Here is a 27,379-nt window from a genome sequence, read left to right as displayed (position 1 = left end):
TTTATAGTTCACATGTGGCATTTCCATAAACTGCCTTGATTAATGAATTTAATTGTAAATGTTATGAGCTGATTTCTTAAATTGTATTTCATTTTGTTTATGTGCTTGTTATAAAAGTAAATTTTCAGAGTGAATAATGCTCAGTGGATTTGAATCAATTGACAAAGCTGTCAAGCTGTGTGACGTGAGCCATGCGTAAGTGACTATGGCTGTGAGACTGTGGGATCTGACCAGTAACCCAAACGTGTGGAGGGCTCAGCACCAGATTTCCTGAGCTGATAGATATGCTCATTTGACACCAGAATCCATCCAGGGGACTTAGTAAATAAGACCACATATTAAAAATGAAGACACTGATATGAAATTCTCCTCCGATGACAGTTCTTTGAATATAAGGATCTGATGGAGAGAAAATTTCACAACTTCTGAGTTTTTGAAGAGTAGGAAGGGATAAAGGATTGGAAAAAAAGGAAACAGCCTATTGTTCATCTTCCCTACTCCTTTGGGATGTATTCTGTCCTGCATAAGGATGAAATATGACTAATATGAAATTGACATCTGGCCCCAAATCTTCCATCCTACTTCTGGGACTACTTCTGTCTCTCTCTTAATCTTTTCATATAACATTTGACACTCTCAAAAGTGTGGACCTTAAAACAGTTCATCTCCATATATTAGATCAAATATCCTTGCTCACTTTTGCAATTGCTGTCCCCAACTCAGAGCAGGGTGAGGTCAAATAATTTAAAAGACATTAATATTTTGGCTACAGTAAAAGAGTTTAAATAAGGATTTTCTTCTGGGTCATGAAAAGACAGATGTGCTGAAAGACTATATATGTATATATGTACATGTCTGTATATTATATTTTATATACACTTTTGAATTTTTACAATGTGCAAATGCACTGATTTTGTATGTACTCACATGAAAATTCATCTCCTTTTAAAACTCTTCCTATGAGTTTTTCATTCCAGCTTAGCTCAGTATAGACCAGAGAAGCATAATCTTGAAAAAGTTTAAAATGTTTAAACTGTTCTCAGATAAATCATAATACTGGCTTTAGCAAACTCTGAGGAACCTCATCTGTACTCTCTTCTTTCTAGAGACATAACCCTTTAGTCCCAGCTTTAGGTCAATTCTTCTGCATCTCAAAACATGCCAACTTCACACACATGCCATTTTGATTCAACTGTTAAAAACAGCCTTTAGAAGAAAATTTTTTAAACAGTTTAAGGATATTGTATCTACAACCTTTTCTATATTCAAAATTGGTTTGCTCCCTGCCCCAAGGAGTCCTAAAAGTTATATATTCTATTCTCTTTAATGTTATTCACCCTTATATATTACGTGTCTAAACATGTAAAAAGATTTAGGTAAGCACATGGGCACTTGGTTAATAATGTGGGAATGCATTCGTCTATGGAATGCTTCTTATACATATTTATTTCATTGTATTTAGAGATAAGACAGCACCTTGATGGACTATCAGTGGTCTTTACTCTAAGCATAGTTACTATACAAGCTAAGCCAGCCCTTACAGAAAAGGCCACAAAAAATTGGACACCTTTTCTCTGGGAAAATGGTTTCTTCAATGTTAATGAATAGGGAAGCTCTAGCTATCTCTTTAGAAGGCAAATATGAATTTGAGCAATGTAATTAAATAGCGCTGAAGAAATGTTGGCTTCATGCAATATAGTCTTTGTGCCTGGTGCATCTCTGACCATAATATAGTTAGCCTTAGTCCAAAGGAACCTGCAGTGGATTGAAAACTGACCCCATGAAAGACTCCACCTGGAACCTGTGAATGTAAACTTATTTGGAAAAAGGACCTTCGCAGATGTAATTAAGTTAAGGGTCCTGAGATACCATCTTTGATGAGCAATGATGAGCTTCCCTATGAGAAAAGAGGAGAAACACACAGAGAATAGGCCATGTGAAGAAAGACAGAGAAGGGGGTTATGTTTCCACCAGCCAAAGAATGCCTGGAGCCATGGGAAGTTAGAAGAGAGGCAAAGAGTGGGCTGTCCCCTAGAGCCTCCAGAAGGAACAGTCCTTCCAACACTCTGATTTCAGACTTCTGGCCTCCAGAATTGTGAGAGAATAAATATTTGCTGTTTTCAGTCCTTCATGTTGTGGTGACTTGTTACAGTAGCCTTAGAAAATGAATATAAAACCTATCTTATTCTGGGGTCTGAGCTTTTCCAATGTTACCTGTGCTGGGGAAAGCAGAGAAAACCAGGCAGAGTGGATGGATCATTGTTCAAGGAGAGGATGCTATTGCTCTATTCAGAAGGAAAAGCAGGAATTTTATTTAGGTTAATTGAAAGACATGATCATTTTGGACAACAACGTGCAGGAATATGACTGACCAAACTTTCATCTTTATGTGAAAGTACTGGCAGTTTTAGGTTCCTGGCAAGAGAAGCAAATTAAAAGAAAAAAACTTTATTCAGGATCGCAAATTAACATAAAAATGTGACACATTTCTAATTCTTCAAGGATCCCTAATTTTGTCCCTCTATTTTTAAAGTTTTCAGAGGAAAATAGAAAACTTCACTGAGGTGAAATCTTTCATATTTATTTGCCATTCACAAACGAGACATTTGTAGGGAAATATAAATTTTAATCTATGTAATACTTTTCAAGACAATAGAATTTATAAAATATTTACTTGCCTTTCCTATTTTGCTTGTTGACATTTGGTATAAGGAAAACTTTACATATGGAAATTTTAGTTTAAATAATGCTTTGAATCATTTCCATATATTTAAAAAATGATGTTTATTTGGCCTTATTTTGTTATGTAAAGAAGTAAAAGTTAGATATTTTTATGTCGAGTAATTTGGTTTACATGCTTCTCTGATCCAGCTATACATTCTAAGTTGTAGCATTAAAAGCTACTTTGCTTTTATAAACCATCCACATTCAGGTAAATTGTTAGAAGCATAGCTATCATGACTTTTATGACAATACAAATAGAAAAAAAGGATTTTAAAAGCCATGGCTGTCTCCTGTCCAAAATGAAGTTCAATTCAACAGGTAATTTATTGGTCACTGTCCATAACAACAAAAAATAAACATGCTATGGTCACTGTTATCAAAGGAACATTTCACTTAATGGGCAGGAGAGATAACAGCTCTGGGGCATAATGGAAATTTCCACCTCCCAATAGCCAGCACCCATCTCTCACCTTCTGAGAGTGGCTAGCCCTTCTAGAAACAATGAGATCTCCTCTTTCTGGGGGCAGCATCAGGCTTCTGAAGACCTGCCCAAACTTTATGGGACTCGGGTCTGAAGTCTAGCCCCCCATACCATTGCTCTTACACAGGATTCAGAGAATTTGTAGCTGGAACATCTTGTACTGCACACATAATGCCTCAAATTCCAGTGATTTTCCTCAGACTCAGAGTCTAAGACCCTGCTCAGCTTAATTCCACAGTTTTAATTGCTAGCACTAAGGCAGAGGAAAACATTATAATTTGAAACAATACTTCTTTAATTACTAATATGTCTCTAAACTAATGTGTCATTTACTCGTAACACTGAAAGTTTTAAAGTCGTGATTTCCTGTCTCTTCAATTACGGGTAGAACTCTAAGGAACTGACTCCAGAGTAAACATGATGATATTGAGAAAGGAAAAATCAAGTACCAAATAGCTTTTGGGATGCTGCAATAAACATTGTACCCAACTCCACTTTCAATAAAGCTCTCTGGAATAAGCTTCTTGCATTCAACGAGTGTTTTAAATATGTACTAAGAGCAGGGCTCCTACTGTGTGCCAGGACTCATTTAAATCCTCACATTTATATGAGGTAGATATTCTTATTTTATAGGTCAGGACACTGAGGACCCCCAAGAAAAATGACTTGCCCAAAGTCACAAACCTCAAACATGGTGGCTTAAAAATTTGACCTCTGCTACTTTTTGTGATAAATAAAATGTTTGAAGCTATATGGTCTTTTCCTAAATATGTTTTCAACTTAAATGGAAAAACAAAAAACTGAGACACGTACAAAAATAAGTGGATACTAATTTTGCCTGCCTCATGGTACTATGGTAATAAAGATTAATTTACTTTGAGCTGGTTGACTCAAGACAACTTCAAGACTACAGAATTCCTCTAAGCAACAGAACTGCTATCAGGCTTAGGAAAACACTTAAAAACATATTTTATTACAAATGATGAGATTCTTTTGTGTATAATTTAGACAGGCAAAGTTTAAACAACAAACATGGTAAAACATTCTGCATGAAGTAGTAAAAGGAGTTAAACTCTGGCATTTTGGGAGAGTTGATGACCCTGGTAGAAGAGATGGGAGAGGAAAGATCTAGAGACGCGGAGCCCCATGCCCACAGATGGGCTTGATAAGGGAACGTCCGATACGTGGTTGAAAACTCTGATTCTGTCCTTTGAATTCCAGTGGACTCCTGCTTAGGCTATAATTAGCCTGCATTACACCAAAACTTTCCATAAATGTCGATTACTGATGGTAACCTGCTGTTAGTGGTGTTTTGGGTATAATGGAGAAGAGGCAGAGGTCTTGCAGTTCCAGATAGTGGCCAAAAGGAAGAAAGCAGAGACCAAGGCCCAGCTAGAAGCAGCTGCCAGGCCCTGGGTGAGTGAGGAGAACTGAACTGCAAGTGAACTGGCTTGGAACAGATATGTGGAAAAGCTCCCTTCCCCTGCATGTCACAGAGCAATATGAGCCTAAAGGGCAAGGAAGAGTGTCAGGTTCTGTCATTCCGAGGGATGGGGCTTGAGCCATACTCTTTGGATGTTAAAGAAAGAAGTGATATCAGAAAGCTGGGGGACTGCCCTGGCCGGTGTGGCTCGGTTGGCTGAGCATTGGTCCATGCACCAAGAGGCCACTGGTTTATTTCCTGATCAGGGCACCTGCCTGGGTTGCAGGCTCGGCCCCCACCCAGTAGGGGGCCTGCAGGAGGCAGCTGATTGATGCTGTTTCTCTCTCTCCCTCTCCCTTCTTCTCTCTCTTCAATCAATAAAAACATATTTTTTAAACAGAGCTGGAGGACTTGCGACATCCAGATGGCAGACATTTTATTAGATCTCTCACCCAGCACAATGTGAGGTGCCATCCAAACTGCATAGAACAAGAATTGTAGCAGTGCAGACAAGGGGGGGTTCCTTCCAGGTAGGGGAATACAGCATATACCACGAAGGATGGAGCGTTTCAGGTAGGCCTGGAGAGACAGATAGCATTTCGATAGGCAGAGATCGATGTGAGGGCTTCCAATTCCGAGCAAAAATGGCATGATGGCTGAAAATGCCAATCATGCTCTAGAAACAGGATTCAGACAAACTTAAGTCAACCAGGCACTTAAAAGCAATAGAAGATACTGGTAGGAAAAAAAAAGATTGAGATTCGAGAGGAGAGGGTTTTCAACGTCAGAATAAGGACTTAGATATTTATTCCATAGTAAAACAATGAGATAGTTAAAGTGTTGATAAAGCCAGTAAAATAACCTAGTGGCTGTTGGCAGATGGCTGGGGTCTCGAGGTAAGAAATATGAGGACTTTGTTTTTCAACATGCTGAGTTTGAAGGGCTGACAGGTCATGGATATCAAATCCATTGACCATGCAAGACTGAAACTTAGGACAGCCTTCAGGATGAAAGATATTGATCAAGGAGTGATTCCAAAGGCCTGGAGTCATGATTGGCTCTGTGGCAATGGATGGCAGTTCCCCATTAAAGAGTTAGAGAAATGAGGACGTGGCAGAGAACAGGACCGAGGCATGGCTTAGGGGGCGAGAACTGGAAACTCAAGACAGTATAGGTCAGAAAACCGGAGAGCTTTTCAGGAAGGATGAGACAATTTAATGTGTTGTGGAGGGATAAAGACTGGGAAATAAAATTAAAGGAGCACCACTTTCCCATCTGATGGGGAAAGGGATAGAAAGGAAAACCACCGTGAATGATTTAGGAATATACAATATATGGAGAAACAAATCAAAGCATTTAAACTTAAAATGTGTGCAGTTAATGTCTTGCCGAGTTAGCTTTTAAATTTTGTCCATTTGTATTAAAAAAAGTCTTTCATCCAGAGTGCACTTGAGTGAATACAATAATGGGCACATAACACAAAACAAAAAAGAGCAAATAACCTTTAAAGTCACTATTGCTAAAATCATCTACATGCTTGCTACTCAAAGACGGTCCTGAAGACCAGTGGACTCGGAAGCATCGGTGGCTCTTTAGAAATGAGGAACTCCAGGTCCCACCTTAGACGTCCTGAACCAGGCCTGCACGATCACACGCCCTCAGCTGATTCACTCACTAGTGGAGAAGCAGCGCAGTGCGTGATCCTAGTGTGTCTATAATCAGCTTAGGGATATACACGAGCGCTGTATTCCACAGTATGTTTATAGAGTCCTCACTTCACATTGTGCAGTAATAACCAGGCTGCGAGAGTGGTTTTAGTTCTCAAGTCTACCACTCGATGCCTGTAAGAAAATCTCACTCTCAAGTCTTCAGTTGCATTGCAGAAGCAGAGGTCTCATTCAGTCCTATAACTCTGTTATTTAAATAAATTGAGCTTAAGGGACTTGACGCCCACTCTCTAGAACCTGTAGTGTAGCAGTGGCATCACAGTGGAGAGAGGGACATTGGGGGCATGCATTAAACAAAAGCAAAAATGCACAAAGCAAGTATCTTGCAACGACAAAATAAAGATAAGAATGACACTGGAAGGAAACTTCTAGAGTTCCAAGTTTGAGGAAAAACTGGTATTACTTGCTCCTCCAAGTAGTTCAAAGTCTTGAGAAGGCAGGTTCTTACTTAATGCAAAAGAAAAAACCTTTACTGGTGACAGTAAATAGCACACATGGACATCTTTCTGTGTCTGGATGTATGTCCATGCATGTCTCCTTTAATCCTCATAAAACCCTAAGGGTCAGGTGGCACCACTATGATCCCCATTTGCAGGTAGAAAAACTGAGGCATAATAAAGTTAATAACTTGAACAAGGCCACACAGCTTATAAGAGGAAGATCTGCCTTACTAGAAAAAGTTGAATTCTTAAGTCTGATACTATCAAAAGAAGGACCAGGAAGGGAAATAGAAACAATGTTAGCTAACATCTGTTAAGCACCTATTATATGCCAAGCATCATTTCAAGAGCTCAGCATATCCGAATACATTCAATCCTCCCAAACACACTCTCAGGCACTATTATTCTCTTATAGGTGAGTGCAGTAGTCAGCTCAGGCTGCCTTAACAAAATACCATAGACTGGATGATGGAAACAACAGATATTTATTTTCTTACAGTTCTGGAGGCAGGATGTCTGAGGTCAGGGTGCCAGCATGGTCGGGTGTTGGTGAGAGCTCTCTTCCTGGCTCACAGAAAGCAGCCCTCTTGTGTGCTCGCAGGGCCTTTACTGGGTGTGTGCACATAAGGAAAAAGAGAGCTCTCTCTCTCTTCTTCTTGTAAGGCCACCAATCCTATCAGAATCAGACCTTAACCTTATGGTTCATTTAACCTGAATTACCTCCAAAAAGCCCTATCCCTAAATACAGTCACATTGGGAGGTTAGGGGCTCAACATAAATGTTTCAGGGGACACAACTCAGTCCATAGCAGTGATGAATCACCATATGAGCATGATTAAATGATTTTACCAAGGTCACCCAGTGGTGAATGGTGGAGTTTCCACTTAAATCTTGGCAGGCTGGCTCAAGGCACCACATTCAGCCACTACACTATATTCCCTCTAAGGATCAATAAACAAAGGGCATATTAAGCATGATGTACCTCTCTCCTCTAATGGTTGCTCTGTGGTCAATATTCTATTGTCTTTTTTGGTTAACAAATACTTTTATTCAAGTGTAATTTTCCCCAAATATCTGTTTCCTATTAGTGGAACTATAACAGCATGGCTTTCCTTTTTCTTTGCCAAAGCCAGTACAACTAATAAATGCAAGGTGAGGAAAAATAGGTTAAACTGTATTGACTGTTACTAGCTTCTAGGGACAGATTGACGTCCTTCAATTGCATCCAGGTTTTCATACAACCTATTATTCTACATTATTTTCAACTTCCTATCATTGTTATGGGTCTCTCCACTCAGTTAAGTCCTTAGAAGTACCAATTAAAGGTGAGATTAAAGACATTCAACTCATAACCCAGCAGGGGCACTGGTGTTCATCTGCTCACCATGTGACAGTGAGGTTGAAAAGAGGGATTAAGTCAGGCTCTTCTCTTTCTGGGCTGCTATGCCAACCAGAGGGCCAGGGAGAACAGCAGCTGAGAACCTGGAATTTTGGAAGTGAAGGAAGTACAATGGAGCCAAGGTGACTGGTGTGTCTAAAGCTGTACACTGAATTTTTTACTTTGAGGATATTTCTTTCTTTTTTCTTTTTTTTTAAATTTATATATTTTTTAAATATCTTTATTGATTTCAGAGAGAGGAAAGGAGAGGGAGAGAGAGAGACAGAAACATCAATGATGAGAGAGTCATTGATCAAGCCCGCAACCGGGCATGTGCCCTGACCAGGAATCGAACCCCGATTGCCTGGTTCCTAGGTTGACGCTCAACCGCTGAGCCACGCCCGGCCGGGCACTCTGAGGATATTTCTATATGACAATACAAAATAGTTAAGAGAGGAGCATGTGTATGCTAATGGTCAGAACTGTCACTCCAACCTTATGTCTCCTGGTCCCTCAGCACACACTCTCCACTTCAGCAAGGCTGGTCACACTTCACTGTGACTTGCATACCTACTCATGAGTACTGTTTGATTATGTTCATGCTGTTCCTCTACTCCAAAGCTTCCTCACCCAGAGCATCCAGACCTCATTCTTTAGCCCAGTTCAGTTATGTTCTCTTGAGCCTTTCTGTCATTCCTTCAAATTCAATGTGAACTTTAATCCTACGCAGCTCTACATTGATATGGCAGTGGGGAGACTCATAATGGCCACTCGTGCCTGGTTCTTCCTTCCTAGTGCATGAAAGGGTTCCATTTCCCTGACCCCTTTATAGACAGGCAGGACCATGAGACTACTTTTGGCTAATTGATTGTATATGGAGATGAAATATGTCATTTCCTTGCTGGAGTATTTAATTACCAGTGTAAAACCATTCTTGTCTCTGTGCCCCTTGCTATTAAAATAGACAATGTTCTAGGTGGTAGCCTGCATCAGCCTGGGTCCCAGAATAAAGAGGAGATGGAGCAGAGGACCTTGGTAAAGCACAAAAGGAATGCTGCATGAATGGAAAATAAAACTGTTTTGTTTTAAGCTTCTGAAATTTGTGAGTGTATGTGGCTTTGTGGGCGGGGAGGGTGGTTTAGGGGGCAAGAGTTGTTGTTACAGCAGAATCTAGTGTATTCTAACTAATATAGCGTCTTTCTGCTTTGAGACTACGTATATATTATGCTGTTTAGAGCCTCCATACTCAGCAAATATCAGAGTGTCTACTGTGGGCCAGTTAATGGTCTGGGCACTGAGGACAATGATGGGCAATGCATATAAAACCATTGACCTCCTGGTGATCATGATCTAGTGAAGGAGATAAATGTCCATCAAGTAACTACATGAACTAGTATAAAGTTGAAGCCAAAATCAGTGCTATAAAGGAAAGGCACATCTGACCTAGTTGAGAGGACTGCGGTGAAGTGTCAGGGAAAGCCTTTTAGAGAAAGTGATTTTTAAGCTGAGTTATGCAGCCTAATTAAGGGCAAAACTAGGTAAAGAATCGCAAGAGCGAGCATTTCAGGCAGGGGGTGCAGCAGGTATATGTGTCCTTAGGGGTACAGTGGAGCAGCGGGAAGCATAAATAATGTGAAGTAAGCAAAGAAATCAGTGAGGTGGGAACTGAACATACTTTGTAGGACAAAGCTAAGGATTGCAGACTTTGTCATAAAAGTAAATGGAATGGAAGTCATGGAGAAATTTTAAGATGGTAAGGAGAGGCTATCATTGTATTCTCACTGTAACCTGGGGGAGTTCCCTCCCAAGGTTAAATTCCCATGCCAAAATTCATGATGCTATTCTTTTAGTGTGATCAAAGAAAGATTTATTACCCACAAAAGTGGGGAGTCCACCAAGTCAAGTGGTAGAGGACAGCTCTCTGGGAGAAGGTCCAGAACCGAGGGACAGAGCAGAGAGTGAACAGGCATCTCATGAAGGAAAATTCCCTCCAGCGGCACCTTTCTGGCACAGAATTTTGAAAGAGGTAGTCAGAGTGAGTGTGTATTTGGGGTACTGGGGATGGAAGAGGCACTGTGCCTTATCACGGTGTTGAAGAAAGTGACAGACACAGGCAACACCTGAGCTTAGAGACTGTCAGCACAAATAAAACATCACTGGAGGCGCAAGTTTCTTTCCTATGGTCTCTGTAGCGGGGGAGCACACAACACGATTATTTTAATTTCAAAGGATTTTTCTGGCTATGCTGCAGAGATTGGATTGTGCACGAGTGAGGAGGGTGCTGCTAATTTGGGTACTGGTTAGAAGTGGTCCAGAAGAGAGATGATGACAGATTAGACTAGAGTACTGGTGGTGGAGGCGGAGAGAGTGCCTGGGGCATAAATTGCTCTACAGACAAATACACCCAAATTGTGGCTCCTTTGAAAGAATAGTTTCCAAGGTTGGTATTCAATATTTGTTCTCACCCCAGCACGGCTCCTCTTAGCTGTCATTCCCTGGTTCTCCCTTGAAAATTAGCTTGCAATTTAGCCTGTATATTGCTTCTCCCCGCAACTTCACCACAGCCTCCACTGTCCTTGAAAGTACTCCTAGGCTGAACTTCCCCATGCTCTGTTGCAAATTAAGTCAGTTCCTTTGGGAAGACTTAAGAACTTTTTATTTCATGGACTGCTTCTCCTCCCATGAAAATCGCTAAACCAGCTCTGAAGATGGGGGTGAGGACAGTGGCAAGCTTCTCTCAGAGTGATTGACATCCCCACTCCAGAAGATGAGCTTTCTGGGGTTCGGGGGCAGCAGCCTGAGGCCCTCCAGCCTTGTCTCTCCTGGAGCAAACCACCATTTGGGGAGCTCAGCCAAGGGTGGTGAGGATTCTAGCCTGTTATGCCCAAGGTAGTGTCTCCATTCCACAGCTGGGGCAGGATGGAAAAGGGAGCCCCTGCCTCTCCATTGCACTCACCCAGGGCTTAGCCTTAGCAACAGGCAACTGGGGGCAGGGTGAGAAACGCTGGATTCCTGCCCCTCCCGGGAAGAAATCCCTCTGTCTGGGAGCTGTGGAGAAAGGGAGCCTGTGCTTTTGGTGGTACCAGTCTGGAGTGCAGCCTCCGCCCCACTGAACAGAGGGAGCGGTCTTGTTTCAAATGCCACAGACTCTCACAATCTTAACTGAATTCATGTAGATGTTCCTGAATAGATGTTTCTTCATTTGCTGTTTGTCCTTAGGACTCTTTCCAGAGGCTTTAATTTTATTTTATTGTTTTAAGTTTTCAGCAGTTTCACTGGGATGGGGATCAGTCAAATGGATGGAGCTCCTCAAGCTGTCATGACAGAAGTCAGTCCCCTCCCTAGATCCCCATCTTGGGTAGGCCCCTCCAACACCGGTTCTGGGCATTGGCCAAGTGATTGTGAGTGAACATGAAATAAGCTGAAGCTTGAAAAGTGCTTGCTCTGGGAAGCTTGCCCTCCTTTGATATTGGCAGTCCCTTTACCACCATTAGAATGAACCTGAACTAGTTTATTGGAAGATGGTGAGTCCACATGGAGACAGAGGTCCCGGCTCTCCCAGCTGTCCCAGAGCACACATATTAGGCCAAGAGAGAGTGCTGCTAGAAAAGCCAGGAGAACTGAACATTGCAAGGCAAAGATGCTCAAAGCATTGAATTCTGCTCAGAGATTAATTAAGAGAAGAATTGGAAAGTGCATTCTATTTAGAGGTAGCAAGGTTCTTGTTCATCTGAATAAGAACCATTTTATTAGTGAAATGGGGACAAGAGACAGAGTAAGATAGATTCAGGAGTGATAGGAAAGTGAGGAATTAGAGCTAGTGAGACTCGTCAAAACTATGGGAGCAGGGGGAGATTAACCTAAGAACCTACATGCATATATACATAGCCCTGGACACAGGCAGTAATGTGGTGAAGGCCAGGGGTGGGGTGCATGGTGGAGGGGATCAATGGGGGAAAAAGGGAATATTTGTAATACTTTCACCAATAAAGATAAATTTTAAAAAAACTATCGGGAAGTATGTTTCCGCAGAGGATAAAAGAAATGGGGCAAATAATGAGCAGTGGTTCTCAATTGAGGGTGATTTTTCTCTCCATTGGGGCATTTGGTGATGTCTAAAGATATTTTTTATTATCACAACTCGGGGCGTGGGGTGTATTCTCATTAGCCTGAGATGCTGCTAAACATCCTACAATGCACAGAACATCTCCAAATGAATGAATTCTTTAGCCCAAGATGTTGAGAGGACCCCTAACATAGAGGAAAACAAGAGTGAAGGTGTGGTTTTCAGATTCTTTGTTTTTTGTTTCTTTCTGTTTTAATCAACAGAAGATGCCTGAATATGTCTGAGTCTCAAGGGAAGCATCTAGTTGAGAGGAAGCGGTTGCAAGCACAGAAGACAGAATTCTTGCTCTCCTCTTTTATAGAAAGGACACCGAGACTCTGAGAGGGTAAATGTTGTGTCCTGGGTGAGGAGGGCAGTAAATGGGAGAGCCCAGATTCACACTTTGGCCTATTTGACTCTAAGCTATTAGCTAAAAGGGCTCTTAGGCCTGCTCTACTGCCAACCACACCAATTGCAGCAACACAGAAACTAATATCACAGGTTGTTCTTACCTGCCTTCTGAAAGCTCTACGATTACCTCTGACCCAATTTTCTAAATTTACTGAGCCATGTTTTTCACTTATTATTAAGGCTGAGATGCCATTTAGGGCAGAAGACCTTTCCCTACAGTGCAGGCTCCAATCCTTTTAGGCCCATTTGTAGCCACTTGGCCTCCGCGATCTGGCAAGCTTCTCTTCAGGACCCATCTGTCTAAGGCTCATATGTGCAGCACAGAAAAATGGACCAGCCCAAATGGAAACTCAACTGTTTGCTGGATCTGCTTCTGAACTCTGATTCTGTGTTGAGTGCTCTGATTGTCTCCTGCCCCTAAGGAATGATGTTGCAGAATTCTAAGCATTATCATCTATAGCAGCCGAATATCTTCATCATACGGTAACAACAGCGGTTGAGAGCTAGAAGCACTTACGCTGTGCCCCAGGGACTGTTATGGAAGAACAAGGGAAGTAAAAAAAATGAACCGCAAATGAGGAAATGCACAGAGGAAAGCCCACTTGGAGCCAGACAACGCATTAATATGCTGGCCTATGTGGAAGGGACTTTAAAGACTCACAGCCCAGGCAGGCCCCGAGAGGGTCCAGGGAACACATACCTTCCCCTCAGGGAATCAGGCTAGCCTCACAGGGGACTAGAGAAGTGTGAGCTTAACCCAGTGGAGCGAAGGGCAAAACACTGGAAAGAGCCTCGAGTCCGCTTCTTGTTTGAACAGATTCCATACCTGACGATTTTTAAATTTCTTTGGGAAAATCTCACAAACTCTCCCTCCTACTTTTTCCAGTTTAACCCTTCATTGTCTCAGGACATTCTTGTAGCAGGAGTGAATCCAGGCCTACTCCCCGTTTGATCACCTGGCCATTCCCTCCTTACCCACTGGGGACAAAGGTCCCCTTCAGTCCCACTTGTGAGATACCCTTCGTGGACTTGAGCTATTTCTTCTTCTTGCCTCCCATCTCCTTTCTATCTTTGCTACATACCTTCCTCCTCTGATCTTGCCATCCAGTCTGCTTCTCCTTCTCCCGCTCTCCCTCCTTCTCCGCACCTTAACCTTCTTTCCTCTGCAGTCTTCTTAGGATTTGAACCCAGATATGTTCAACACAAAGTCTCCAAAATATATCCACTAAATGAAGTATAAATAACCGCCCTAGACTATAAGGTTACTTGTTAATTAAGACATGCAGTCCAGTCCATCAAAATATTAAAGTGCAAATTTTTCTGTAATATTATAAACTATTACAACATTGAGAAGCAATATAATAGCACTAGTATTAATTTGCCAGGTTTTTCAATGGCGTCTTTTCAAAGTGTTTAGAAGTAGTTCAGTTAATACCTCCCAGTTTCTATGTCTTCAACACTACATTACTGGAGCAGAGTCAATGGCTGAAATGGCAAGTTGCCAGAAACTTCTACCACTTTGAGAGGAGTATGTCATAAGAGAATATCATTTACTGTTGGCTAACACATTAAAAGATAAAATAACATTAGAATCAAGTGCTTTTCATGAAAAATCACTAAAAATCTACCATGAAATATTGAAAATACTTTGGATCACATCCTAACCTTTTATTACAGAGCTTGAGTTACTGTTTGGAGTTTGTGCTGTTTTCCATAGAGGCCAACAAGCCTAAGGGAGGCAGGGTCCAGTGAAGATCTGGGATCCTTTCATCTTAGGATATTTCATTTCTGGACAGTGACTGAGACAAAGATATGAACAATACATATTTCATATTTCAATATAAAATTGAGTGTGGAAAGGGCACTTTTTTGTTTCTCTTCCCACTCCAGGATCTCTTACACTCTGCTTTCTAACATTATCATATCATGGGCTATAGTAATGACCCAATAAAACATAAGAGTCTTCCATGTGGGAACCATGTCCCAAAGCCCATCCCTTGAGCCTATCTCCATGTGACCTGATTCTTTACTTCAAGTCTTTAAAATACGATTATGTCAAGTATATATGTATTACTTTCAACATTAAGAAACAGCTTTCCCATAAGAAATTACCTTATAAATTTTTTATTTGAAGTGACATGAACTATCCACTCACTAAATCCAGCACACTTGCTTCTGAGTTAGAGGAATTTTTGCTGCCTTACAATTATTCATTAGGTGTTGCAGAGATACCATAAGATATTTAGTTTTGTGTGTTTGCTTGCTTTATATTACTTTAAGGAGGAATGTGGGGATATCTAAACTTAAGTCTACTTTATGATGATAGCACAACATTTATGTGTTTATATGTGATTATTAAGCATTTAGACCTGTTTTCCTTTGTACTGGCAACTTCAATTATCAGAGTTGATGCTTCTTTGGGTAAGATTTTCAAGACAGTTTAAGCAGAGTACACTACTGTTCTAATGGTATCTAACCTAAATGTTATTTGTGTTAAGAAATTTTGAAAATGTTGCTTCTTTATTCATTACTCATTATAAAAATAATACTTTTTTATTTTTTGCTCTAAATATTTCACAGTATCTTTGGATAAAAGACACACATCTCTGATTTAAGGCCATCAACCTACTATACACCAAGCTGTAGAGTTCAGTATCTTCAGCCTCTTAGCTAGGTAGTTAGTTCCATCTTTTTGGGGATGATGGCAGATAAAAATATGAGAGAATTTCCAACTGCTACAATTATATGTGATCATAAAAACTCAACTGAGAAAATTTAAATTTTTATATATGATATATTTTATATTTTGGTCCTCAGTAAATATTTTTGATTGTTATAAAATAAATGCTAGTATCCATTTTCCCTGGTGTGGATGTGAATATCTTATTTGTTTCTGTGTCTGTGGAACACAGATAATTAACTTTTTTGAGTGAATAAATTAATGAATAGATGAATAGATAGGTGAGTAACTAGTCATGGTAAAGGACACGCTATTTTAATCAAGAGGCAAAGCTCAGGATATCAAGTAGTATAACCTGGGCTGCCCTCTCTCTTGATTGCTTCAGCCTAGACTGTGAGGTTAATAAATTCTTCCTTCTCTATCAATACCTGTGTTTAGTTAAAGTTTATTTTGTCTTTACTTCTGGCTTTCTTATAAAACTGGTTTTATTTAATCATTGACATATTTTTCCTATTTTTTTCTTTTGCTTCACTTTTTAATAATTTAAAATTAAATAGGTAACCATGGACACAGACAAGAATGCGGTGAGGACCAGAGGGAGGGGAGGGAAGGGGTGCAAAGGGGGAGAAAGTGTGGGACATCTGTAATAATGTCAACAATCAAAATAAGATATAATTTTAAAAAATTAAAATTAAGTGGTAAATAAATCGTACCAGTCATTATTTAAGGAACAACAGTTAACCCTGCTTAAGTCAGAATAAAGCAATATTGTGCCTGGCTCAAAACACTTAAACCATGGCATAAATTGGTTGGCTCAGCAGAAGAGTAATTTCAAAGGAATCATTACCAATATCATCAACAGCAACATTTACTGAGTTTATACTATGTACCAGGCTTGATTCTAAGTTCTTTATTAGTATTAACTTTTATAATTCTCCCAACAAACCAATATGAGAAAGATGATACTGTGCTTTTTATATTTTCATGTAGCCTCAGCTTTAGTAATCGCTATTGTTAGTAGATAGAAGAAAAGAAAAACTAAGTAATAATACTTTTGGATTTTAAGAAGCAAAGAAACTATTTTCCATGTATTCAAATACATTTACATTAGTTTTTACATCCAATATAAATAAAAAATCAAATGTAAAAGACTTGAAATATTTTATACCAAACGTACATGCAAGTTATAGTAGCATTTAAGTGTTTTAGAAACTATTTATTTTTGCAAGTATGGACAGTTAAAAATCAAAAATACCACCCCCCATCACCATCATTTCATTAAAGAAAGGCTATTTGAAACCAAATATGTTGGAACGATGTGATTGCATAATATAGGCCATTTCCTTCAATTGAATAAATTTCCCTTTGTGAAAGATTCAAGGTGTTGTCTAATTTCTGATTTCAGAGCCTGCCAAAGATAATTTTACGACTGCCTGACACCAGTCTTTGTACCGACATTTGGGAACCAACAAACACTAGGCCATGGCAGCCACATTTAGGATTAAATTTTTTTGAAAGCAGATATAACCTAGATTTGGCAGGCCTCTGCCCTTTCCCCACATCAACACTGAGGCTAAATTCAGCGGCCTATTGCATCTTTTCAAAAAGAAACCCAACCCTACCACTCACTGGGATATCGTTTTCTCTAAAGATTATAAGAATACAGAAAAACAACTTTACTTCACATACCATGCAGAAAAGCGTCATAAACACACCCTTAAACACCTCTGATCTCTCAGAGTTCACTTCTGAATGCCATAGTCCTCACCTTTTCTCTCTCTCTGTCCCTTTATATCCACAGCCCATAAAATCCTTACACCACCAACTCCTCTCATCACCTCTGGCCCTAAACTTCTGTGTCCCATTCAGTAAAACCCTACTCTGGCATTAGCTAAATCTACCCCTACCTGTCCACAGAAGATTGATTATCCAAAGGTGGATATATAGATCTTATGCTATCTTATGTTGTGACTGACATTCCTCTCACAGAAAGGTGGGTACTATGAATGTTGGAGAAAGCTTGTAACAGGTTCTCTTTTCTCTCTCTCTCTCTCTCTCTCTCTCTCTCAATGGTTGCACTTAGATTCTAGCCACATTGCCGTGAGAAAGCCCAGGCTAGCCTCGAGGGAGAGAATGCATGGAGAGGAACTGAAACCTCTAGCCCAGAGTCTGCATCAACCACGAGACATGTAAGTGAATGGCCTTTCAGACTATTCCAATTCCCAAACCTTTAGAGTCTTCAGCTGAAGCCTTAAACATTATAGAGTCCAGACCTCTTCACTCTACCTTGTTTAATTTCCTGACTCAGAGAAACCATGAGAGATAATAAAATACTGTCGTTACCTTAAATCACTAAGTTTTGGGATGTTTTGGTATGAAGGAGTAGATAATATATCTTCTTAGAAAGGAGCTCCATGACCATTTATTATTACTTGTATCTTCGCCTTGGGAAGGTTAGGAGAGTGGGCAGTTAATATTTCAGCATCTTGTTTGTTAAACTGCTTTATAAAATATTCACCAAATAAGCATTGGTCATATGATCAAAATGTATGATTTGTTCTAGCCACTTATATAGAAATGTTTATAAGTCTTTAAGAAATGGTCTAGTGTTTATATCAGAAACATGAGATTTGGTATTATGTCCTAGTTATGCAGAAGAGAAACACTATAAGTGTAAATTATATTTTGGTAATTAAATACATCAAAACTATTTGTTAAGTATTTATAGTCTTTAAAACTCTAAAACCATGAAAATAAAGCAGTTAGACTATATCATTTTAAGTTTAGTTCATGTTTTTATAAAAAAAGAAATAATAACTTTGTTGGAACCAACTAAATTTCTCATTAACATTCACTTGATAAAATTAGAAAAAGATAACTGAACTTTAATTTGATCATAAAAGCAACCCTTAATGGTGCAGAATATATTTTTCAGTAAGCTTGGAAATCTGCATTTACTAACATAACTTCACAGTTCTCAATCTATTCTTGGCAAGATATTACAATGGCTGAGCAGGCCTAGTGCTTATCAAATTATTTAATTTGCTCACTGCACTATAAGTTACAAGGAACATTGTGAACATTTGTAATATTACGTAATCCATCTGTGTAAATGATAACTGAAAATGAGGCAATACTTTCTCACCCACTTTACATATGCAATTTAAGCTGTACATATTGTAGAGTAAGAAGAAAACTAGAGACAGGCTTAGTAAAGGAAAGTCATTCAGCCAACAGTCACACCAAATGTAGACCTCACTAAATGCTCAACTCCCGGGAAGGTATCAATATCCCTTATTTAAAGAAGGAGAGGAATAACAAGAAATTATATGGTGAGGATTATTACTATTATCAGTTTGAGAAGACCTTTCCACACATTATTTAGCATATGAAGCTAATCTCCTGGTTCAGGATTACTGAACTAATATTTAGGCAGCTACGTGAGCAGCATTCAGCATGAAGGAATGTGTTCATGTGGGAGATTCAGACCCAAGGGTAATGGAGAAAAGCAGGACAGAAAAAGTCAGAAATGGCTATTATTATTAGAGATGACAGATCTGAAGGTATTTTAGCCTTGACTGTGTCACTGGCATATTGAATAAGAATTAATTTTTATTTCCAGAGCCCCAGCTGCAAAATGCCCCTGCCCTCAAGGTGCCCTCTGTATCCTTCCAGATTTTACTATGGTAACAAATAAGAGACCACTTTTCAGACAGATTCAGAAGAATGTGCCCAAGCCCTTTTCTTGGTGGTTCCCATACTGAAGCCTAGTGACTACTTGCATTAAATAAGTTTATGTATGTGAATGATACACAGGACAATGCCTGGCATATAGCTAGTGCACAAAAGTATTTATTTCAACTAAATCTTCTATCAGAAATTATGTAACATATATCTGGAAGTCATAACGTATATTTGTGTTAAACCTATTCACATATATTCTTTGATTCAATAAATCTTCTTCTAGAAATTTCCCAAGGAAAAGGCAGAGAGGTGTTAAAATATTTTTATAGAATTTAGAAATGTTTCACAAGTTGGTAATCAGACATGTTCAAAACACTTTGTATGCATCAGTGTTTACAATGGTGAAAATTTTGAAATAATTCAATACAAATACAATGACATTTAATAATATACTATAGTAATCAAAATAGTACGTTCATGGCATAAAAGCAGACACATAGATTATTGGAACAGAACGTAGAGCTCAGAAATAAACCCATGTCAATTAATTTTCAACAAAGAGGCCAAGAATACACAATGGGGAAAGGATAGTCTCTTCAAAAAAATGGTGTTGGGAAAACTAGATATCTACATGCAAAAGATTAAAGAAATAAATCTTATACAGTACACAAAAATAAACCCAAAATGGATTAAATACTTAAAATGTAAGAACTGAACCTATAAAACTCTTAGAAAAAACATAGGAGAAAAGCTTCTTGACAATGATTTTTTGGATTTGACATCAAAAGCAAAGGCAACAAAAGCAGAAATAAATGAAACTACATCAAACTAAAAAGCTTCCCCACAGCAAAGGAAGCCATCAACAAAATGAAAAGGCAACCTAGGAAATGGGAAAAAAGATTTGCAAACTACATATCTGGTAAGGTGTTAAGATCCAAAATATATGAGAAACTCATACAACTCACAGCAAACACACACACACAAACAAGTTAAGAAAAACGGGCAAAGAACTAAATGGATGTTTTTCTAAAGAAGACATACAAATAAATAGCGAAAATGTTTATGAAAAGATGCTAAACTTCACTAATCACTAGGAAAATCCAAATCCAAACCGCAGTGAGATGCCACCTCAAACCTGTTAGGATGTCCATTATCAAAAAGACGAGAGAAAAATGCGGGTGTGGCTGTGGAAAAAAGAGAACCCTTGTACACATGGTTGGTGGGAATGTAATCTGCTCCAGCCACTGTGGCAAACAGTATGGAGGTTCCTCAAAAAATAAAAAACAGAGCTACCATACGATCCAGCAATCTTACATCTGGATATATCAAAAGGAAATGAAGTCATGATCTTGAAGAGAAACCTGTACTCCCGTGTTCACTGCAGCACTATTCACAGTAGCCAAGATGGGAACAACCTAGGCGACCACCGACAGATGCATGGATGCAGAAAATGTGGTGTATCTATACAATGGAATAATATTCAGCCTTAAAAGAATCCTGTCCTGTAACTATACTCATGAGCCCGAGGGGCATTATGCTAAGTGAAATAGGTCAGACAGAGAAAGACAAATACTGTAGGATCTCACTTATATAGAGAATCTAAAAGAAAAAGACACACCTAACTCATAGACACAGAGAAGAGAATGCTGGTTGCCAGGTGTTGGAGGTGAGAAAAAGGGAGTGAGGTTAGTAAATGAGCACAAACTTTAAGTTCTGAGGTAAGTTCTAAGGCTCTAACGTATAGCCCGGTGACTATAGTTAGCTGTACTGTATTGTTTACTTGGAATTTGCTAAGAGAGTAGATGTTAAACATTCTAACAACAACAAAAAGGTGTATGAGGTGGTAAAATAGCTATGTTAATTAACTTGATTGTGGAAATCATTTCCCAATATATCCATATAACAAGTCATCACATTGTATACTTTAAATATATAGTAATTTTACTTGTAAATTATACCTCAGTAAAGCTAAAAAAAGATAGTTTAAAACTATGTAATATAAAAGTAGTTACAATAATATTTCAATTTTAAAAAATATGTGTATGGATAAAAATATATAATATGAATAATATATAAAGGAATACAAAATATTAATAGTACTTTTCTTTGTTATAGTAAAATTATTTTAAGTTTTCTTCATATTTCTCTATATTTTCCAAGTTTTCTACAGTGAACATGCCTTATATAAGTAAATTTTAAAAATAAAAAAGCAACTGATTTATGAGATTCCAACAGAAATATTTATAGATTGTTTTCCCAGACTGGTGTACGTTTTGTAATCGCTGAAGTTTAAAGCACAGCAATTATAAAAAAATTACAAAATGAACTAACAAGCAAAATAGTGACAGACTCATAGATAGAGAGCAGGCTGACAGCTGGGGCGGGGGCTGGGGGGCGGAGCTGGGAGAGGTGGAGGGATTGAGCAAAAAAGGAAGAAAAGGAGAGAAAAACTCCTGGCCAGGGCCAACTGTGTGGTGACTGCAGGGGCGGGGGAGAGGAAGGTGGAAACAAGCGAAGGAGCCACAGGGGGATAAATGGTGATGGGCGGAGACTTGACTCTGGGTGGTGAGCACACAATCCAGTGTGCAGACGATGTGCTCCAGAATCGTGCACCTGAAACTTGTATAATTTTCTTTACCCGTGTCACCTCAAAAATTCAACAAAAAGGAAAATAAAAACGCTAAAATTATTAACAGTGTTACCCATCAGACACAGATGAAATAAGCTAATCTCTATATGTAAATTTGTAAATCTACAGGGAAACATGGGAACAGGGTTAATTTGGGAACTTTTTAAAGCTTTAAGATTTTGTTAAATTATTTCTTATGTAGTTCTTCAGTTTTAATTTCTCTCCATTTCAAAAAACTTCTTAGTCAAAAAATATGTGAATCATTTTGTATTCTTATTTTGAGTTATTAGTAATATTTGATACTATAAACATCATAAAGCTCATAGCCCAGGAAAGAGAATTTAAAAGGACTGTTAAAAAATATTTTTTATTCTTCTTTACAGTGTATTACCTTGCTTTCACTAAAAGTTTCTTTGCCTCTCCATGGATAAATATTTATTTCCTTGCAAAAATAATTAAAGTAATTGCAATTATTACAATTAAATTGACTTTTATTTGCCTACTCTAATGCATCAATGTAAGTATTTAATAATTGAGAGTAGTTACATATGTTAGTGTATGCATAGACTTTCTGGTGGTTGTGCCTCAGAGGAGGGACTGGAACACTGAGAATCTGAGTAAGAAAAAGACGCTAGTACATATTCCTCTTGCTTAAATTTTCTATCACGTGCACAGAACATTTTTTAAAAATTAAAACACTATGTATAATAGCTGACATTGTTAAGTGTCCAATCCATCTAGCTAGTGATCATTTCAATTTTATGAGGTATTTCCCCCGGCAAAGTCTGCTTGGCAATTCAGTTGGCACGTGCAGCCCAAGCAGCAATCAGCTATTCTGTTCAGTGGTGCCTGCCAACTTGCAGGAACATGCTGGCCCGTCTAAGTCCATTCCTCTGATCAGAATAGGAAGGGAATCCCTGGGGATATCACAGAAACTGGCCTGAGTCTGCTCAGGCTTCCAGCTTTCGGGACACTGCAGGGACTGCTCAGCCTCTCCTCCAAGCCTGAGGATTCCACTCAGTATAGCTGAGGGGACTTTCCTGTTTAATATTCTGTCCCAGTCATTCCACCCAAGATGAGAGCCAGCTATGAGGACTGCCTCTGTGTAGCAGGCTAGGCTATTTCTCACATCGTTGTTCCTTCTAGCGCACCCATCCTTTCCCTCCTCCCGCAGGAGAAGGTCCCCCATTACAGAGCCACCTCCTTCCTTCACAACCATCCTTCCCACCTCCCGGAGGGCCTTTCATTCAGATCTCCCCTCTCCATGGGGAGATTTACCACCAAATAAGATCAACAGGTTCTCTTTGATGCTGCTCATTAAAAAGAATAATGGAATGCCCTTGAATTCTGCTCCCTAAGTTCTTGCGTTGCAGTCAGAGGAGGCTGAGCTTCACTTTCTCACCGAGGAAGTTCCCTGATACTCTGTCTGGAAGAAATAATAAGAACTTGCCCCTAAGACCTCTGTACCTGTGGACCCCCGGGCAAAGGGGGAAAGCAGTAGACTCAATTCTGAATCAGACAATAATGTAAAAGCAGGAGTTCCCAATCTAGGTGAGTGGTCCAAGAGGCAGACGTCAGGAACCCCTGAAGGATAAAGCAAGAGGTCACAGCATCGACAGGATGTCGACTTTTAATGGGGAAAAAAAAAAGAACTCTGGGTGGGCCCAACCAACCATTGTGCCCTTTGGTTAAATTAGTCAATAGTCTGTGGCCCGTAGGACAGTTCTGTGGCCCCTGACCACTTGGAGACCAGCTCCGCCCCCTTGCCCTTGCTCACAAATACCCAGCTCCTCAACTCCCCCTCCCAGAGCCCATCAGTCCAGTGCCTAAGGCTTACTGTGGCCTCGGCTGTGCCACAAGCATCGCAGAGGCTTTGTTTTAGAGTTATGTGTTATAAAGTCTTCCAATAACACTATAGCACCCGCCCACATAGACATGAAATAAAACACAAGAAACAGCATGGGTGCGGACGAGTGCGTGTCCGTGGGAGGTGCTGGAGACAAAGAGAAGCAGAGGTGGGTTTAGCGTGCAAGGGATGAAGCTTACACGGCAGGGCTCTGTGCTTGCATGAACACGCTCCAAGGTTCTGGGATGAGGCCTGGCAATGTTTATTCAGTCCTATGCTTTTGTCAAATTTGTAAAGGTAAAATACAAATCCTTACAATATCAAGTAGTGAATTTGAAAAGATGTTTTGAATGTCTTAACAGCAGATGAGAAATCACCGACTCCTGATTTGTGCACATGTGGAAGATACTTTGTTTCAATCCTTAACTTTTCAATTAAAGAACTAAAGAATAAATAATAGAAATTTGCTAAGGCAATGATTGGAATATGAAAAATGCAATAAGACTGAATGATTGAATTGACAGTCAGATGTTAAGCTGCAAATTGTAAGAATTTTTTTCAGATCATCTCAGAGGTGGAAATTTGTTAAAAGGAAGAGATGAATTTCAAATAGAAATGATGAATTGGCTATTGGATTGCTCGACAACTGAATTAATGAAGGGTAAATCAAATTAACACACTGAAAAATTTAATTGTTTTTTCCGGATTTGACATAAAATGCTGACATTGATAAAGATGATCTAAAATGCATGTTCTGACACTTTAGTAAGGACCTCAATGACAAATTGTTAAGCCAGTTGAACCAGGAGTATATAAAATTAGTCAACACACACACACATACACACACACCATGCCCTGAAATCTTACAGCTTATACATGAAAAAAAGTAATGATTTCTCCAAATTTGACAACTTTAACAATTTGTCATTTCCTAACTTTTCTAGGCTATTAACAATTTTTAAAACTCAACCATCCTAGAGAAAAGTCTCAATTACTCTTCTAATCTTCCCATAGAAAATACTACAATATCAATGGCATTTAAAGAGACAATTAAAGAATATGCAGCCAAAAGTATTGAGAAAGAATATTATAGGATTAGGTTGGGCAGTTGATAATATATTGATTTTTAATTTTTTATGGTATTTGTGATACATGATAACTTAAATTGATAGCGATTTTAAATATTCACCTTTATCTGATTTACAGCATATTAGTAATTTTTATTTGTGCTCTTAGAGAGGGTGCCACTACTGGCCCAGCTTCAGGCCAAAGCTTCAGCTTCCCTCTTCCCCCAAAGTTGCCATGTAGTCCTCTACACTTACATTACTGTAGATAAAATGACCTTGCTCTGATGCAAGGCCAGTCTTCCTCTTGTACACTAGACTCGTCCCCTCTTATCTATCCAAAGACATTGTCCCAGCAAATTCCTGCATCATCAATTTTTCCCTCTCTGTTATATCATTCCTTCTATGGTCTGAATGTCTGTGAGCTCTCCAAGTTGTATGTTGAAATGAGGATAAAGCCCTTTTGAATGGGATGAATGCTCTTACCAAAAAGACCCGAGAGCTCCCTGGCCCCTTCTACCACGTGAGGACACAGGGAGAAGATGCTGGCTATGAGCCAGGAAGCAGCCCTCACCAGAACACAACTACGCTTGTGCCTTGATCTTAGACTTCCCAGCCTCCAGAACTGCGAGGGGAAAAATTCTGTTGTTTATGAGCCTCCCAATCTGTGGCATTTTGTTATAATAATCCAAATGGACTAAGACAATTCCAATCAATATACAAATATGCTGTTAATTCTCTAACTTAAAAAAACAACAACTGGTCTCCATGCTGCCCTTCAGCTATGCCCCATCACTCCTCTGCCCTCTATGGAGACACTTTAGCATCGTGGCAAACAGCATGGCTAGCTCCCTCAAGTCTTCCAAACTTTTATTTAAAGTCTTACTTCCAGTGAGATATTCTCTGGTCACTCTACTTAAAATTCTAACCTCTCCGGATATATCATACCCATTTCCCTGCTTTCTCCCCCCCCCCCCCCAACATGTGAGATCCATGAGGGCAGGGATAGTTGTCTATGTTGTACACTATTTTACCACAGTGCACAACTGTGAGAGCAGGAACTCTGCCTCTCTATGCCCTTGAGTGCCTGGCGTCACCCTTGTGTCAGAGATGGCACTCGGCGGCTCTGGGGAATGGAGGAGTGCCTGCATGAGCACTGGACAGCCTCATCTCCCCACGGCTTCCCGGGCCACCGCAAACATGAGTACGGCCCTTTAGAGCTTGAAAGGCCTACATGCCCCGATAGGCTGTCCACTCAATAACTGCTTCCCGTCTGTGCCAAGCAAACGCTTTCTCCAAAGGATCAGATGGCAAACATTCTAGGCTCAGAGGGCCAATGGTCTCCGTCACAACTACTCTAATCTGTGGTAGCAGCGTTGCTCCAGGAGAACTTCTCTTACAAAACAGGTGGCAGGCAGGATCTGGCCTGCAGGCTGCAATGCGCCAACCCCTGGTCTAAGCTGTTTCTCTGGATTTAACCCATCTTCTGAGCAGAACATGAATAACAAAAATGAAAAACAAGATACACCCGTCCAGGTATCAGACTTAACCCTATCCATCGCCTCCTGGGTTCTCAGGTCGATCACAGGGGAGGACCTCACCCGTGACCCCTACTTCCCCACTGCGTCTCCAACTCACTTGTGGTTTACAGCATAAAACCAGACAATCAGAGCCAACGGGAGAGACAAAAAACAGTAAAAGAAAGTGTCTCTACTTGAGGACAACACATGGCTACCCCCAGCATTCCTCAAGTGGCGTCATTGTCCCGTGACCTCTCCAAAGAAAGTCTGTCTGTACTTTTCTTCTTTGGAGCATTATTAGAAAGATAAACTCTAGGAGGAAAAAATACCCATCTTTATAATTTTTTTTCAGAGGCATTTTACTAAAACCCATATTTTTTAATTTTACAGATGATATATTTCTCTCTCGGGTGTATAGGCTTATGTCACTCAAAAAATATTTGTTTGCTTATGCTTACAGAATGCTGCCATGGGATCATTTAAATGCAAATTAGAAGCCATCTGAAGACAACTTTATTTTGTTGTTGTGATGTGAGTGTAATCAAAGTAGTCAGTTATTTCCCAGGATAAAAATTTCCTTTAAATAAAATAAATGGTACAAACATTTCAATTGATGCTAATTTCATTTTTTGCCAATGTCATCTGATTTTTGCTTTTCATCAATTAACAGACTCTAATAAGGTATTGTAAAATGTGACTTCTCTAAAATAATAGCTTTCAACTTGTTAAAGCAATAATCAGTGGCAGCTTAATAATAGATCTTGGTGTTATGTGACAACATATTATTTTGAATGGGCAAGGGTTTCAGTCAACAGTGCTAATTTATAACTGAAATCTAACTGACCGTTGTTGTTAAGGCTAACTTTTACCATGTTTAAGATATTTCTAGGAGAGATCTTTTGTATTTGTTAAAGGTGTATTAACTCTTTCAGACTAAAAATCTGAGTACATCTAGCACTAAAGATATAATTTTCTACTGGTAAACTAGACTCCACGTGTGGGGGATCTTTACAGAGAGTTGACCTGGAGTTTTCTCAAGATCTCAAATGCCCCAGGAACCTTAGTCACCTCCAGTCTCTTTCAGACCAGGCAAGGGTTACTTTGGCATAATAAACTTCCCCTCATGTCATTGTTTCAGATCACTGTAGATGTTAGTGGGACCGTCTTTAGAAACAGTGGGGTAAGTTCAGGCAGATATCAAAGAAGGCTCAGGTGTTCTCAAGGAAAAGGTGAAGTTATATAAAAGCTTATCTCTATCATTGGCAGT

At 39.5% G+C, this 27,379-nt stretch overlaps 1 protein-coding gene across 1 annotated transcript in view; it reads right to left on the bottom strand.

The window, feature by feature from the left end:
- The window catches only part of PDE4D (phosphodiesterase 4D), a 1,110,805-nt gene that overhangs the window by 730,142 nt on the left and 353,284 nt on the right, over nucleotides 1-27,379 (bottom strand). The window lies entirely within an intron of this gene.

Source organism: Miniopterus schreibersii (assembly GCF_964146895.1).
Source record: "Miniopterus schreibersii genome assembly, chromosome: 3".
In the NCBI taxonomy this organism is placed as follows: domain Eukaryota; kingdom Metazoa; phylum Chordata; class Mammalia; order Chiroptera; family Miniopteridae; genus Miniopterus; species Miniopterus schreibersii.
Note: the sequence above shows the minus strand (reverse complement) of the source record. Positions and strands in the feature narration are given on the sequence as shown.